Here is a 14,978-nt window from a genome sequence, read left to right as displayed (position 1 = left end):
TGTCCCTCTGCCATGGCTCCAGCCAGTCCCTCCATTCAGGGTCCCTGACTTCCTGCAACAAGTGTCTATTTATGTTCTTTGTCCACTATTTAATGGGGTTGTTTGTTTTCTTTTCTTGTAAATTTAAGTTTCTTATCGATGATGGATAGTAGACCATTGTCAGATGCATAATTTGCAAAGATTATCTCCTATTCTGTAGGTTGTCTGTTTACTCTGTTTATAGTTTCTTTTTCTCTGCAGAAGCTCTTTAATTACATCCCATTTGTGAATTTTTGCTTTTGTTGCAATAGCTTTTGGTGTCTTCATCATAAAATCCTTACCCACCCCTATGATCTAAATGGTATTGCCTAGGTTTTCTTCCAGGGTTTTTATAGTTTTAAATTTTCCATTTAAGATTTTAGTTTTGTTTGTGTTGATTTTTGTATATGGTAAAAGGTAGGGGTCCAGTTTCCATTTTTTGCATATAGCTAGGTATCCCAGCACCACTAATTAAATAGAGAATCTTCGACTCGTTGCTTGTTTTTGTGAGGTTTGTTGAAGACAAGATCATTGTAGGTATGTGGTCTTTTTTCTGGATTCTGTTCTACTGGTCTATGTGTCTGTTCTTGTAGCAGTACCATGTGTTTTGGTTACTGTAGTCCTGTAGTATAGTCTGAAGTCAGGTAGCATGATGCCTCCAGCTTTGTTCTTTTTGCCTAGGATTGCCTGGGCTATTGGGGCTCTTTTTTGGTTCCATATACATTTTAAAATATATTTGCTAGGTTTTCTTTCTTTTTTGAGATGGAGTTTCACCCTGATGACCAGGCTGTAGTGCAGTGGTGCAATCTTGGCTCACTGCAACCTCCACCTCCCAGGTTCAAGCGATTCTCTTGCCTCAGCCTCCCACATAGTTGGAATTACAGGTGTGCACCACAACACCTGGCTGATTTTTGTATTTTTAGTGGAGATGGGTTTTTGCCATGTTGGCCAGGCTAGACTCGAACTCCTGACCTCAGGGGATCCATCAGCCTCAGCCTCCCAGAGTGCTGGGATTACAGGCGTGAGTCACAGCATCCATTTTCTTCTAGATCTGTGATGAATGTTAATGTTACTTTAATAGAAATAGCATCAAATTTATAAATTGCTTTGGGCAGTATAACCATTTTAACAATATTGATTTTTTAAATTTATGAGCATGGAATGTTTTTCCAATTGTTTGTGTCACCTCTGATTTTTTTGAGGAGTGGTTTGTAATTTTCCTTGTATAGATCCTTCACATGCCTTGTTAGCCATATTTTTGGTTATTTTATTCTTTTGTGGCAATTATGAATTGAAATTTAATCATGATTTGGCTATCTGCTTGACTGTTGTTGGTGTCTAGAAATGCTAGCAATTTTTGCCCATTGATTTTGTATTGTGAGAGTTTGCTGAAGTTGCTTTTCAGCTTAAAAAGCATTTGTGCTGAGACTATTAGGTTTTCTACATATAAAATAATGCCATCTGCAAACTAGGATAGTTTGACTTTCTCTCTTCCAATTTGAATACCATTTATTTGTTTCTCTTTCCTGAGTGCCCTGTCCAGAACTTCCAATAGTATGTTGAGAAGGAGTGGTGAGAAAGGCAATCCTTGTCTGGTGTTGGTTTTCAAAGGAAATGATTCCAGCCTTTGCTCATTCAGTATGACATTGCCTGTGAGTTTGTCATGTGTGGCTCTTATTGTTTTGAGGTAGGTTCCTTTATATTTATTGGGAGTTTTTAACATGAAGAAATATTGAACTTTATTGAAGGTATTTTCTGCATCTATTGAGATAATCATGTGGTTTTTGTCTTTAGTTTTGTTTATGTAATGAATCACATTTATTGATTTGTTCATGATGAACCAACCTTGCATCTCAGGGATGAAGCCAACTTGATCACAGTGGATACCTTTTTGATGTGTTGCTGAATTTGGCTTGCTAGTATTTTACTGAGGATTTTTGCATAAATATTCATCAAAGATATTGGCCTGATGTTTTCTTTTCTTCTTGTATCTCTGCCAGGTTTTGGTATCAGGATAACACTGGTCTCATAGAATGAGATGGGAAGCAGTCCCACCCATTTCAATTGTTTGGAATAGTTTCAGTAGAAATGGTACCAGCTTTTCTTTGTACCTGTGGTAGAATTCAGCTGTGAATTCATCTAGTCCTAGGATTTTTTTAGTTTGTAGGCTAATTATTACTGCCTCAATTTCAGAACTCACCCTCGGTCTATTCAGGGAATCAATTTCTTCCTGGTTCATCCTTGGGAGTGTGTGTGTGTCCAGAAATGTATCTATTTCCTCTAGGTTTTCTAGTTTATGTCCATAGAGTTATTTATAGTATTCTCTGATGCTTGTCTGTATTTCTGTGGAGTCAGTGGTGTTATTCCCCTAGTAATTTGGGAGTGTCTTTATTTGATTCTTCTCTCTTCTTTATTAGTCTAGCTAGTGGTCTATTTTATTAAGTTTTTCGTTAAATACTTGTTTGTGTGTGTGTGTTTTTGGAGTGACTGGTAACAGTTTTTCCTTTCTGTATTTAGTGCTTCCTTCATAAGCTCTTGTAAGATACGTCTGGTGGTAACGAATTCACTCAGCATTTGCTTGTCTGAAAAGGATCTTATTTCTCCTCCACTTTTCAAGTTCAGTTTGACTGAATATGAAATTCTGGTTTGGAATTTCTTTCTTTAAGAATGTTGAATATTGGCCACCAATCACTTCTGCCTTTAGGGTTTCTACTGAGAAATCTCCTGTTAGTCTGAAGGGCTTTGATTTGTATGTGACCTGTTCTTTTTCTCTGGATGCCCTTAACATTTTTTATTTCATTTCAGTCTTGAAGAATCTGATAATTATGTGTCTTGGGAATTATCTTCTCATGGTGTGTCTTACTGGGGTTCTCTGCATTTCCTGAATTTAAATCTTGGCCTCTCCAGCTAGGTTGGGGAAGTTCTCATGGATGATATCCTGAAATATGTTTTCCAATTTGGTTCCATTCTCCACATCTCTTTCAGGTACCCCAGTAAGTCGCAGGCTTGGTCTTTTTATATAATCCCATAGTTCTCAGAGGTTTTTCCCATTCCTTTCTGTTCTTTTTTCTCTATTCTTGTCTGCCTGTCTTATTTCAGAAGGATCATCTTCAAGCTCTGAGATTCTTTCCTCCTCTTGGTCTATTCTGCTATTAACACTTGTATTACATTGTGAAGTTCTTGTATTGTGTTTTTCAATTCTATCAGGTCAGTTATGTTCTTCTCTATTCTGGCTATTTGGGCTATCAAATTTTGCATTGTTTCATTATGATTTTTAGCTTATTTGCATTAGGTTACAATGTGCGCCTTTAGCTCAGTAAAGTTCATTTTTATTTACATTCTGAAGTGTACTTCTGTCATTTCAGTCATCTCAGCCTCAGCCAAGTTCCAAACCCTTACTGTAAAGGTGTTTTTGTCATTTGGAAAAAAGAGAACACTGGCTGTTTGAATTTTCAGTGTTTGTGCTGATTCCTTCTCATCTTTGTAGGATTATCTACCTTTGATCTTTGAGGATGCTGACCTTTGGATGGAACTTTTGGGTTGGGGGGTTGTTTTTCTTTTAATAGTCTTGCCCCCGTTTCATAGGGATGCTGTAGTTTGCTGTGGGTCTGCTCAAGTCCATAGTTGCCTCAGATTTTCCAGTACCTGGAGGTATCACCAGTGAAGACTGCAAAACGGCCAAGGTGGCAGCCAGGCCCTTCCTCTGAGAGCTTAGTCCCAAGACCGTACTGACCTGCTGCCAGCCCAAATACACCTGTAGGAGGTGGCTGAAGAGCCCAGTTGGAGTTCTATCCAGTCAGTAGGAACTAGAAAAGCGACTAAGTGAAAGAAGCAATCTAGCCACACTTTTGTTGAGCAGCTGTGTTATGCTGGGGTATCACTTCCACCCACAGTCAACTTGGGTTCTCTAAAGCCTGAAGGCTGGCATGGATAAGTCACTGAAACATCAAAGATAGAAGCCCACCACTCCCACTAGGAGCTCTGTCCCAGAAAGATTTCATATCTTTGTCAGCAAGAGAACATTGAAGGGAGTGGCTGGAGGCTCTGGTTGTGAAGTCCTCCTCAAAGAGGAGAAACAGAGCAGCAATCCATTTAAGGAAGCTGTGTGTTCACGCTTTTATAGAAAAGCTGTGATGCCTTTAATCCATCTTGAATTAATTTTTGTATAAGGTGTAAGGAAGGGATCCAGTTTCAGCTTTCTACATCTGGGTAGCCAGTTTTCCCAGCACCATTTATTAAATAGGGAATCCTTTCCCCATTGCTTGTTTTTCTCAGATTTGTCAAAGATCAGATAGTAGTAGATACGTGGCATTATTTCTGAGGGCTCTGTTCTGTTCCATTCATTTATATCTCTGTTTTGGTACCAGTACCATGCTGTTTTGGTTACTGTAGCCTTGTAGTGTAGTTTGAAGTCAGGTAGTGTGATGCCTCCAGCTTTGTTCTTTTGGCTCAGGATTGACTTGGCAATGCGGGCTCTTTTTTGGTTCCATATGAACTTTAAAGTAGTTTTTTCCAATACTCTGAAGAAAGTCATTGGTAGCTTGATGGGGATGGCACTGAACTATAAATTACCTTGGGCAGTATGGCCATTTTCATGATACTGATTTTTCCTACCCATGAGCATGGAATGTTCTTCCATTTGTTTGTATCCTCTTTTATTTCATTGAGCAGTACTTTGTAGTTCTCATTGAAGAGGTCCTTCACATCCCTTGTAAGTTGGATTCCTAGCTATTTTATTCTCTTTGAAGCAACTGTGAATCGGAGTTCACTCATGATTTGGCTCTCTGTTTGTCTGTTATTGGTGTATAAGAATGCTTGTGATTTTTGCACATTGATTTTGTATCCTGAGACTTTGCTGAAGTTGCTTATCAGCTTAAGGAGATTTTGGGCTGAGACAATGGTGTTTTCTAGACATAAAATCATGTCATCTGCAAACAGGGACAATTTGACTTCCTCTTTTTCTAATTGAAAACACTTTATTTCCTTCTCCTGCCTCATTGCCCTGGCCAGAACTTCTAACACTATGTTGAATAGGAGTGGTGAGAGAGGGCATCCCTGTCTTGTGCCAGTTTTTAAAGGGAATGCTTCCAGTTTTTGCCCATTCAGTATGATATTGGCTGTGGGTTTGTCATAGATAGCTCTTATTATTTTGAGATACGTCCCATCAATACCTAATTTATTGAGAGTTTTTAGCATGAAGTGTTGTTGAATTTTGTCAAAGGCCTTTTCTGCATCTATTGAGATAATCATGTGGTTTTTGTTTTGGTTCTGTTTATATGCTGGATTACATTTATTGATTTGCATATATTGAACCAGCCTTCCATCCCCATAAAAACTCTAGAAGAAAACCTAGGCATTACCATTCAGGACATAGGCATGGGCAAGGACTTCCTGTCTAAAACACCAAAAGCAGTGGCAACAAAAGCCAAAATTGACAAATGGGATCCAATTAAACTAAAGAGCTTCTGCACAGCAAAAGAAACTACCATCAGAGTGAACAGGTAACCTACAAAACGGGAGAAAATTTTCGCAACCTACTCATCTGACAAAGGGCTAATACCCAGAAACTACAATGAACTCAAACAAATTTACAAGAAAAAAACAAACAACCCCATCAAAAAGTGGGCAAAGGACATGAACAGACACTTCTCAAAAGAAGACATTTATGCAGCCAAAAAACACATGAAAAAATGCTCACCATCACTGGCCATCAGAGAAATGCAAATCAAAACCACAATGAGATACCATCTCACACCAGTTAGAATGGCAATCATTAAAAAGTCAGGAAACAACAGGTGCTGGAGAGGATGTGGAGAAACAGGAACACTTTTACACTGTTGGTGGGACTGTAAACTAGTTCAACCATTGTGAATATCAGAGTGGCGATTCCTCAGGGATCTGGAACTAGAAATACCATTTGACCCAGCCATCCCATTACTGGGTATATACCCAAAGGACTATAAATCATGCTGCTATAAAGACACATGCACACGTACGTTTATTGCAGCACTATTCACAATATCAAAGACTTGGAACCAACCCAAATGTCCAACAATGATAGACTGGATTAAGAAAATGTGGCACATATACACCATGGAATACTATGCAGCCATAAAAAAGGATGAGTTCATGTCCTTTGTAGGGACACGGATGAAATTGGAAATCATCATTCACAGTAAACTATCACAAGAACAAAAAACCAAACACCGCATATTCTCACTCATAGGTGGGAATTGAGCAGTGAGAACACATCGACACAGGAAGGAGAACATCACACTTTGGGGACTGTTGTGGGGTGGGGGGATGGGGGAGGGAAAGCTTTAGGAGATATACCTAATGCTAAATGACGAGTTCATGGGTGCAGCACACCAGCATGACACATGTATACATATGTAACTAACCTTCACATTGTGCACATGTACCCTAAAACTTAAAGTATAATAATAATAATAAAAAAGAAAAACTGTGATGTGCTGGGGTACCCCTTTTACCCCAGTCACCTTGGGCTCCTGAAAGCCCACAGGCTGGAATGGCTGTGTCACCCAAGCAGCAAAGATGGTGGCCTATCCCTCTCCTTGGGAACTCCATACCAGGGACAATTCAAATATCTGTCAGGCCAGAGAATATGGTCGGGGATGGCTGGAGGCAAGAGTTGGGAGGTCCCGCCCAGTGAGAAGAAATGAATCAGGGTTCCATTTAAAGAAGGAGTCTGACTACATTTTGGTAAAGCAGCTGTGCTGTACTGTGCTGGGGTATCCCTTCCTTCTCCAGTTGGCTTGGGTTCCCTGAAGCCCACAGTCTAGAACAGCTGAGTCGTCTAAACAGCAAAGTTGGCAGCCCAATCCTCCCCTAAGCACTCCGTCTCAGGGAGAAATCAAAATTCTAATGGCCATAGAATATAAGTGGGGGTGGCTGGAGGCCCTGGTTGGGAGCAAGAATTTTATTTTTATTCCTGTGGGGTTGGTCATTATGTCACCTTTGTCATTTCTGATTTTTTTAAATTTGAATCTTCTATTTTCTTCATTAGTTTAGATAAAGGCCTATCAATCTTATTTATTGTTTCAAACGGGAATTTTTGGTTTCATTTCTTTTTATGGCTTTTTACAATCAATTTTGTTCATTTCAGCTCAAATTTTGGTTATTTCTTTTCTTCTACTAGCTTTGGAGTTGGTTTGCTCTTGTTCTTCTAGTTCCTCTAGGTGTGATGTTAGGTTGTTAGTTTTATATCTTTCTAACTTTTTGATGTAGCTGCTTATTACTATAAACCTTCCTCTTTACAGTGCTTTACCTATGTTCCAAAGATTCAGGTATGTTGCTTTTTTTTCCCCTTAGTTTCAAATAATTTCTTGATGTCTGCCTTTATTTCATTGCTTATCCAAAACTTATTCAGGAGCAAGTTGTTTCGTTTCCATGTAATTGCATGGTTTTGAGAGATTTCTTGATTTCTTTTTTCCACGGTGGTCTGAGAATGTGGTTGGTATCACTGTGTGTTTTTTAAGATTTCTTGAGGAATTCTTTCTGGTTGTGCATGTGGTTGATCTCAGAGTATGTGCCAAATGCAGATAAGAAAGATGTATATTCTGCTGTTGTTCGGTTGAGTGTTCTGTAGATGTCCATTAGGTCCATTTGGTTGAGTGGCAATTTTGGGTCCAATCTAACACTGTTATTGGGATGTTGAAATCTTCCACTATTATTGTGTGATTATCTTAGTCTCTTTGTAGGTCTCTTAGAACTTCTTTTATGAATTGGGAGCTCCAGGATTGGCTGCATATACATTTGGGGTACTTATGTCTTCTTATTGAATTGAACCCTTAATCATTATGCAATACTCTTCTATGTCCTTTTTGATCATTATTGGTAAAATTTATGTTTTGTCTGAAATAAGAATAGCAACCTTGCTCTTTTTTGTTTTCCATTTGCTTGATAGATGTTTTTCCATCCCTTTATTTGAGCCTATGTGTGTCATTACATATGTGATTGTTATCTTAAAGACAGCAAATAGTTAGGTCATGCTTCCTTATCCAACTTGCCACTCTTTGCCTTTTAAGTGGGGCCAATTAGCTTGTTTATATTCAAGGTTAATATTGATATGTGATAATTTGTGTTTTTTTGTTTCATTTTGAGACAAAGTCTCACTCTGTTGTCCAGGCTGGAGTGCAATGGTGTCATCTCAGCTCACTGCAACCTCTGACCCCTGGGTTCAAGGGATTCTTCTGCCTCAGCCTCCCGAGTAGCTGGGACTACAGGTGTGTGCCATCATGCCTGGCTAATTTTTGAATTTTTAGTAGAGACGGGGCTTCACCATATTGGCCAGGCTGGTCTTGAACTCCTGACCTTGTGATCTACCAGCCTCGGCCTCCCAAAGTGCTGGGATTACAGGTGTGAGCCACTGCACCCAGCCTTTATTATTATTATTATTATTATACTTTAAGTTCTACGGTACATGTGCACAACGGGCAAGTTTGTTACATATGTATACAGGTGACATGTTGGTGTGCTGCAGCCATTAACTCGTCATTTACATTAGGTATATCTCCTAATGCTATCCTTCCCCCCTCCTCCCACCTCATGACAGGCCTCGGTGTGTGATGTTCCCCACCCTGTGTCCAAGTGTTCTCATTGTTTGTTTTTTGAGACAGAGTCTCGGTCTGTCACCCAGGCTGGAGTGCAGGGCATTAACTCACTGCAACCTCCACCTCCTGGGTTCAAGTGATTCTCCTGCCTCAGCCTCCCAAGTAGACAGCATTATGGGCACCTGCCATGACGTCCAGCTAATTTTTGTATTTTTAGTAGAGATGGGGTTTCGCCATGATGGCCAGGCTGGTCTTGAACTCCTGACCTCAGCTGATCTGCCCACCTCAGCCTCCCAAAGTGTGAGCCGCTGTGCCCAACTGATATGTGAGAATTTGATCCTGTCATCATGTTGTTAGCTGACGTTATGTAGACCTGCTTGTAGAGTTGCTTTATAGTGTCAGTGGGATATGTATTTAAGTGTGTTTTTGTGGTTGCTGGTAATGGTCTTTCCTTTCTGTTTTTAGCACTTCCTTAAGGACCTCTTGTAAGGCAAGTCTGGAGATAACAAATTCCCTTAGTCCTTGCTTGTCTGAAAAAAATTTATTTGTCCCTCATTTATACATCTTAGTTTGGCTAGATATAAAATTCTTAGTTGAAGTTTCTTTTCTTTAAGGATGCCCAACACAGGCCCCTGATATGATTTGGCTGTGCCTTCACCCAAATCTCATCTTGAATTGTAAATCCCACAATTCCCACGTGTTGTGGGAAAGGCCAAGTGGGAGGTAATTGAATCACAGGGGAAGGTCTTTCCCATGTTTTTCTAGTAATAGTGAATATGTCTCATGAGATCTGATGGTTTTAAAAAAAGAAATTTCCTCACACAAGCTCTCTTGTCTTCTGCCATGTAAGACATGCCTTTCACCTTCTGCCATGACTGTGAGGCCTCCCCAGCCACGTGGAACTGTTAAGTCCAATGAACCTCATTCCTTTGTAAATTGCTCAGTCTCAGGTATGTCTTTATCAACAGCATGAAAATTGACTAATAAAGTAAATTGGTACCAGTAGAGTGGGGTGCTGCTGAAAAGATAACTGAAAATGTGGAAGTGACTTTGGAACTGAGTAACAACAGGCAGATGTTGGAATAGTTTGGTGGGCTCAGAAGAAGACAAGAAAACGTAGGAAAGTTTGGAACTTCCTAGAGACTTGTTGAATGGCTTGGACCAAGATGCTGATAAAAATATGGACAATGAATTCCAGTCTTAGGTGGTCTCAGAAGGAGATGAGGAACTATTTGGGAACAGGAGCAAAGGTGACACTCATTACGTTTTAGCAGAGACTGCTGGCATGTTGCCCAAACACTAGAGATATGTGGAACTTTGAACTTGAGAGAGATGATTTAGGGTGTCTAGTAGAACAAATTTCTTAGCAGAAAAGCATACAAGAGGTGACTTAGGCGGTGTTAAAGGTTAAAGGTTAAAAACAGAGCATATAAATTGAGAAAATTTGCAGCCTGACAATTCAATAGAAAAGAAAATCCCATTTTCTGAGGAAAAATTCAAGCCTGCTGCAGAATTTTGCATAAATAACAAGAAGCCGAATGTTAATCACCAAGACAATGGGGAAAATGTCTCCAGGGCATGTCAGAGTCTTTTGTGGCAGCCCCTCCCATAACAGGCCCAGAAACCAAGAGGAAAAAAATGGTTTCATGGGCTGGGCCCAGGGTCCCTCTGCTGTGTGCAGTACAGGGACTTGGTGCTCTGCATCCCAGCTGCTCCAACCTTGACTAAAAGGGGCCATGGTACAGCTCAGGCCATGGCTTCAGAGTGTGCAAGCCCCAAGCCTTCCACGTGGTGTTGAGTCTGCAGGTGCACAGAAGAATTGAAGTTGGGAACCTCTGCCTAGGTTTCAGAGGATGTATGGAAATGCCTGAATGCCCAGGCAGAAGTTTGCTGCAGGGGAGGGGCCCTCATGGAGAACCTCTGCTAGAGCAGTGTGGAAGGGAAATGGGTTGGATGCCGCACACAGAGTCTCTACTGGGGCACCGCCTAGTAAAGCTGTGGGAAGTGGGCCACTGTCCTCCAGACCCCAGAATGGTAGATCCAGTGAAAGCTTGCACCATGCACCTGGAAAAGCCACAGACACTCATGCCAGCTCATGAAAGCAGCCAGGAGAGAGATTGTACCCTGCAAAGCAATAGGGGTGGAGCTGCCCAAGACCCATGAGGACCCACCTCTTGCATCAGTGTGATCTGGATGTGAGATATGAGTCAAACAAGATCATTTTGGAGCTTTAAGATTTGTCTTGTAAGCCGGATTTCAGACTTGAGTGGGGCCTGTATCCACGTTGTTTTGGCCAATTTCTCCCATTTGGAAGGGAGGTATTTACCCAGTGCCTGTAACTCCACTGTGTCTAGGAAGTAACTAACTTGCTTTTGATTCTACAGGCTCATAGGCTAAAGGGACTTGCCTTGTTTGAGATGAGACTTTGGACTGTGGACTTCTGAGTTAATGCTGAAATGAGTTAAGACTTTGGGTGACTGTTGGGAAGGCATAATTGGTTTTCAAGTGTGAGGGCATGAGATATGGGAGAAGCCGGGGGTGGAATAATACGGTTTTGCTGTGCCCCCATGCAAATCTCATCTTGAATTGTAACCCTTAATTCCCAAGTTTTGAGGGCGAAAGCCAGTGGGAGGTAACTGAATCATGGCAGCAGGTTTTTCCCATGCTAGTCTTTTGATTGTGAATATGTCTCAAGAGATCTCATGGTTTTATAAAGGGGAGTTTCCTCACACAAGCTATCGTCTGCCGCCATGTGAGATGTGCCTTTCACCTTCTGCAATGATTGTGAAACCTCCCCAGCCACGTAGAACTGTAAGTCCAATAAACACTTTTATTTTGTAAATTGCCCAGTCTCAGGTATGTCTTCATCAGCAGTGTGAAACGGACTAATACAGCCCTCAATGTCTTCTCATTTCTCAGCTTACTACTTAAAGGACAACTGTTAGCCTGGTGGGGTTCCCTTTGTACATGACCTACCTTTTCTCTCTAACTGCCTTTAATGATTTTTTCTTTTGCGTTGACCTTGCAGATCTGTACTATGTCTTGGGGATGGTTGTCTTGTGTATTATCTCACAGGAGTTTTCCAAATTTCCTAAATTTGCATGTCAATTTCTCTAAGAAGCATAGGAAAATTTTCATGGACAATGTCTTCAAATATGTTTTCCAAATTGCTTGCTCTCTCTCCCTCTTTTTCTGGGATGCCAATAATTTTAAACTCCTTATATAATCCCATATTTCTCAGAGGTTTTGTTCATTTTTTAAAATTTTTTCTTTTTCATTTTTGTCTGAGTGGATTTGAAGAACTGGTATTCCAACTCTAAGTTTCTTTTTTCAGCTTGGCCCTTTCTGCTGTAAATACTTTCAATCATATCATAAAATACTTGTAGAGAGTTGTTCAGCTCTAGAAGATTAGTTTGGTTCTTTCTTAAAATGGTTATTTCATTTTTCACCTCTTGTATTATTTCACTGGATTCCTTAGATTTCCTGGATTGAATTTCAACTTTTTCCTGAATCTTGGTGATCTCGGTTGCCATTCAGATACTGTATTCTATGTCAGTCATTTCAATAATTTCAGTGTGGCTAACAACCATTGCTCAGGACCTGGTCTTGTTGTTTGGAGGTAAGAAGGCACTCTGAATTTTAGAGTTTCCGAAGTCCTTGCACTGGTTCTTTCTCATCTGTGGGGGCTGAAGTCCCTTTAATGTTTGTAGTTTTCCTTTAAATGGGGCTTCCTGCTTTTATATTCTTTGATGACCTTGAGTGTTTGACTGTGGTATAAGTCACATTTTGTCAATTGGCTTCATTTCTGCATGATGTCAGGTTGCCAAACCTCAACTAAACACTCCTGGGGTGCATGCTCTAACCCTGTGGTGTTGGGACCAGGCCTGTGGCTTTTATTCTCTGACCCCCCAAGGTTAAGTACCTGCTGTGCTGGGGGAACTGAGGTGTTTCCAGCCCACTGACAAACACACTCTGGTGGAGCATATTGGCAAAAGTGGGGTGGCAGCGAGGCAGCAGTGATTCCCACATGCACACGCCAGCAACTAGTGGGCAGTGAAGTCATCACGCACATCAAAGTTGGTGAAGCAGCAGAAGGAGGCTATGCGGGAGTGCAAGCCAGGGAGTGCATGCCAGTGAGGAATGTCTGTGGGAAAGTGTGCACCAGTAATGGCCCACCTGTAAAAATACTCCAGCTAATAGGCATTATCTGCTGGCAAAAGACTTATGGGCAGGGCTGCTGGCAACTGCCTCAGCTAAGCAGCCAAGGCCACGACAGAAAGTAGATGTGGACATGCACGTACTCTGGGATAGGCCAGCGGAAAGGGGAACATTACCCATCTCACAGGCACGATAGCCTTGTTATGTCCAGGTGCAGCAGCCAACAAAAGCTAAAGCCATTAGAAGAGTATGGCAAGCCTTCTGATGTGAGCACCCATGACCATGAACAACTGCATCCGTTCCCATGCCAAACCTTCTGGGGCACATCAGTGTGCTGTATTCAGTAAACACATCTCACGTGCAGAGACACACATAGGCTCAAAATAAAGGGATGGAGGAAGATCTACCAAGCAATGGAAAATAAAAAAAGGCAGGAATTGCAATCCTAGTCTCTGATAAAACAGACTTTAAACCAACAAAGATCAAAAGAGACAAAGAAGGCCATTACATAATGGTAAAGGGATCAATTCAACAAGAAAAGCTAACTATTCTAAATATATATGCACCCAATACAGGAGGATCCGGATTCATAAAGCAAGCCCTTAGAGACCTACGAAGAGACTTAGACTCCCACACAATAATAATGGGAGATTTTAACATCACACTGTCAACATTAGACAGATCAACGAGATAGAAAGTCAACAAGGATATCCAGGAATTGAACTCAGCTCTGCACCAAGCGGACCTAATACACATCTACAGAACTCTCCACCACAAATCTACAGAATATATATTCTACTCAGCACCACACCACACCTATTCCAAAATTGACCACACAGTTGGAAGTAAAGCACTCCTCAGCAAATGTAAAAGAACATAAATTATAACAAACTATCTCTCAGACCACAGTGCATCAAACTAGAACTCAGGATTAAGAAACTCACTCAAAACCACTCAACTACATGGAAACTGAACAACCTGCTCCTAAATGACTACTGGGTACATAACAAAATGAAGGCAGAAATAAAGATGTTCTTTGAAACCAACGAGAACAAAGACACAACATACCAGAATCTCTGGGACACATTCAAAGCAGTGTGTAGAGGGAAACTTATAGCATTAAATGCCCACAAGAGAAAGCAGGAAAGATCTAAAATTGACATCCTAACATCACAATTAAAAGAACCAGAGAAGCAAGAGCAAACACATACAAAAGCTAGCAGAAGGCAAGAAATAACTAAGATCAGAGCAGAACTGAAGGAAATAGAGACACAAAAAATCCTTCAGAAAATCAATGAATCCAGGAGCTGGTTTTTGAAAAGATCAACAAAATTGATAGACCGTTATCAAGACTAATAAAGAGGAAAAGAGAGAAGAATCAAATAGACACAATAAAAAATGATAAAGGGGATATCACCACCGATCCCACAGAAATACAAACTACCATCAGAGAATACTATAAACACCTCTAAGCAAATAAACTAGAAAATCTAGAAGAAATGGATAAATTCCTCGACACATACACTCTCCCAAGACTAAACCAGGAAGAAGTTGAATCTCTGAATAGACCAATTAACAGGCTCTGAAATTCAGGCAATAATTAATAGCTTACCAACAAAAAAAAAGTCCAGGACCAGATGGATTCGCAGCCGAATTCTACCAGAGGTAAAAGGAGGAGCTGGTACCATTCCTTCTGAAACTATTCCAATCAATAGAAAAAGAGGGAATCCTCCCTAACTCATTTTATGAGGCCAGTATCATCCTGATAGCAAAGCTTGGCAGAGACACAACAAAAAAACAAAATTTTAGACCAATATCCCTGAGGAACATGGATGCAAAAATCCTCGGTAAAATACTGGCAAACCGAATCCAGCAGCACATCAAAAACTTATCCATCATCATCAAGTGGGGATCATCCCTGGGATGCAAGGCTGGTTCAACATACGCAAATCAATAAACGTAATCCGGCATATAAACAGAACCAACGATAAAAACAATGGGATTATCTCAATAGATGCAGAAAAGTCCTTTGACAAAATTCAACACCCCTTCATGCTAAAAACTCTCAATAAATTCAGGATTGATGGGACGTATCTCAAGATAATAAGAGCTATCTATGACAAACCCACAGCCAATACCATATTGAATGGACAAAAACTAGAAGCATTCCCTTTGAAAACTGGCACAAGACAGGGATAATCTCTCTCACTACTCCTATTCAACATAGTG

The sequence above is a fragment of the Pan paniscus genome, chromosome X (genome assembly GCF_029289425.2).
Source record: "Pan paniscus chromosome X, NHGRI_mPanPan1-v2.0_pri, whole genome shotgun sequence".
Lineage (NCBI taxonomy): Eukaryota > Metazoa > Chordata > Mammalia > Primates > Hominidae > Pan > Pan paniscus.
The sequence above is the reverse complement of the archived record's forward strand: the minus strand, read 5'-3'. Positions refer to the sequence as shown.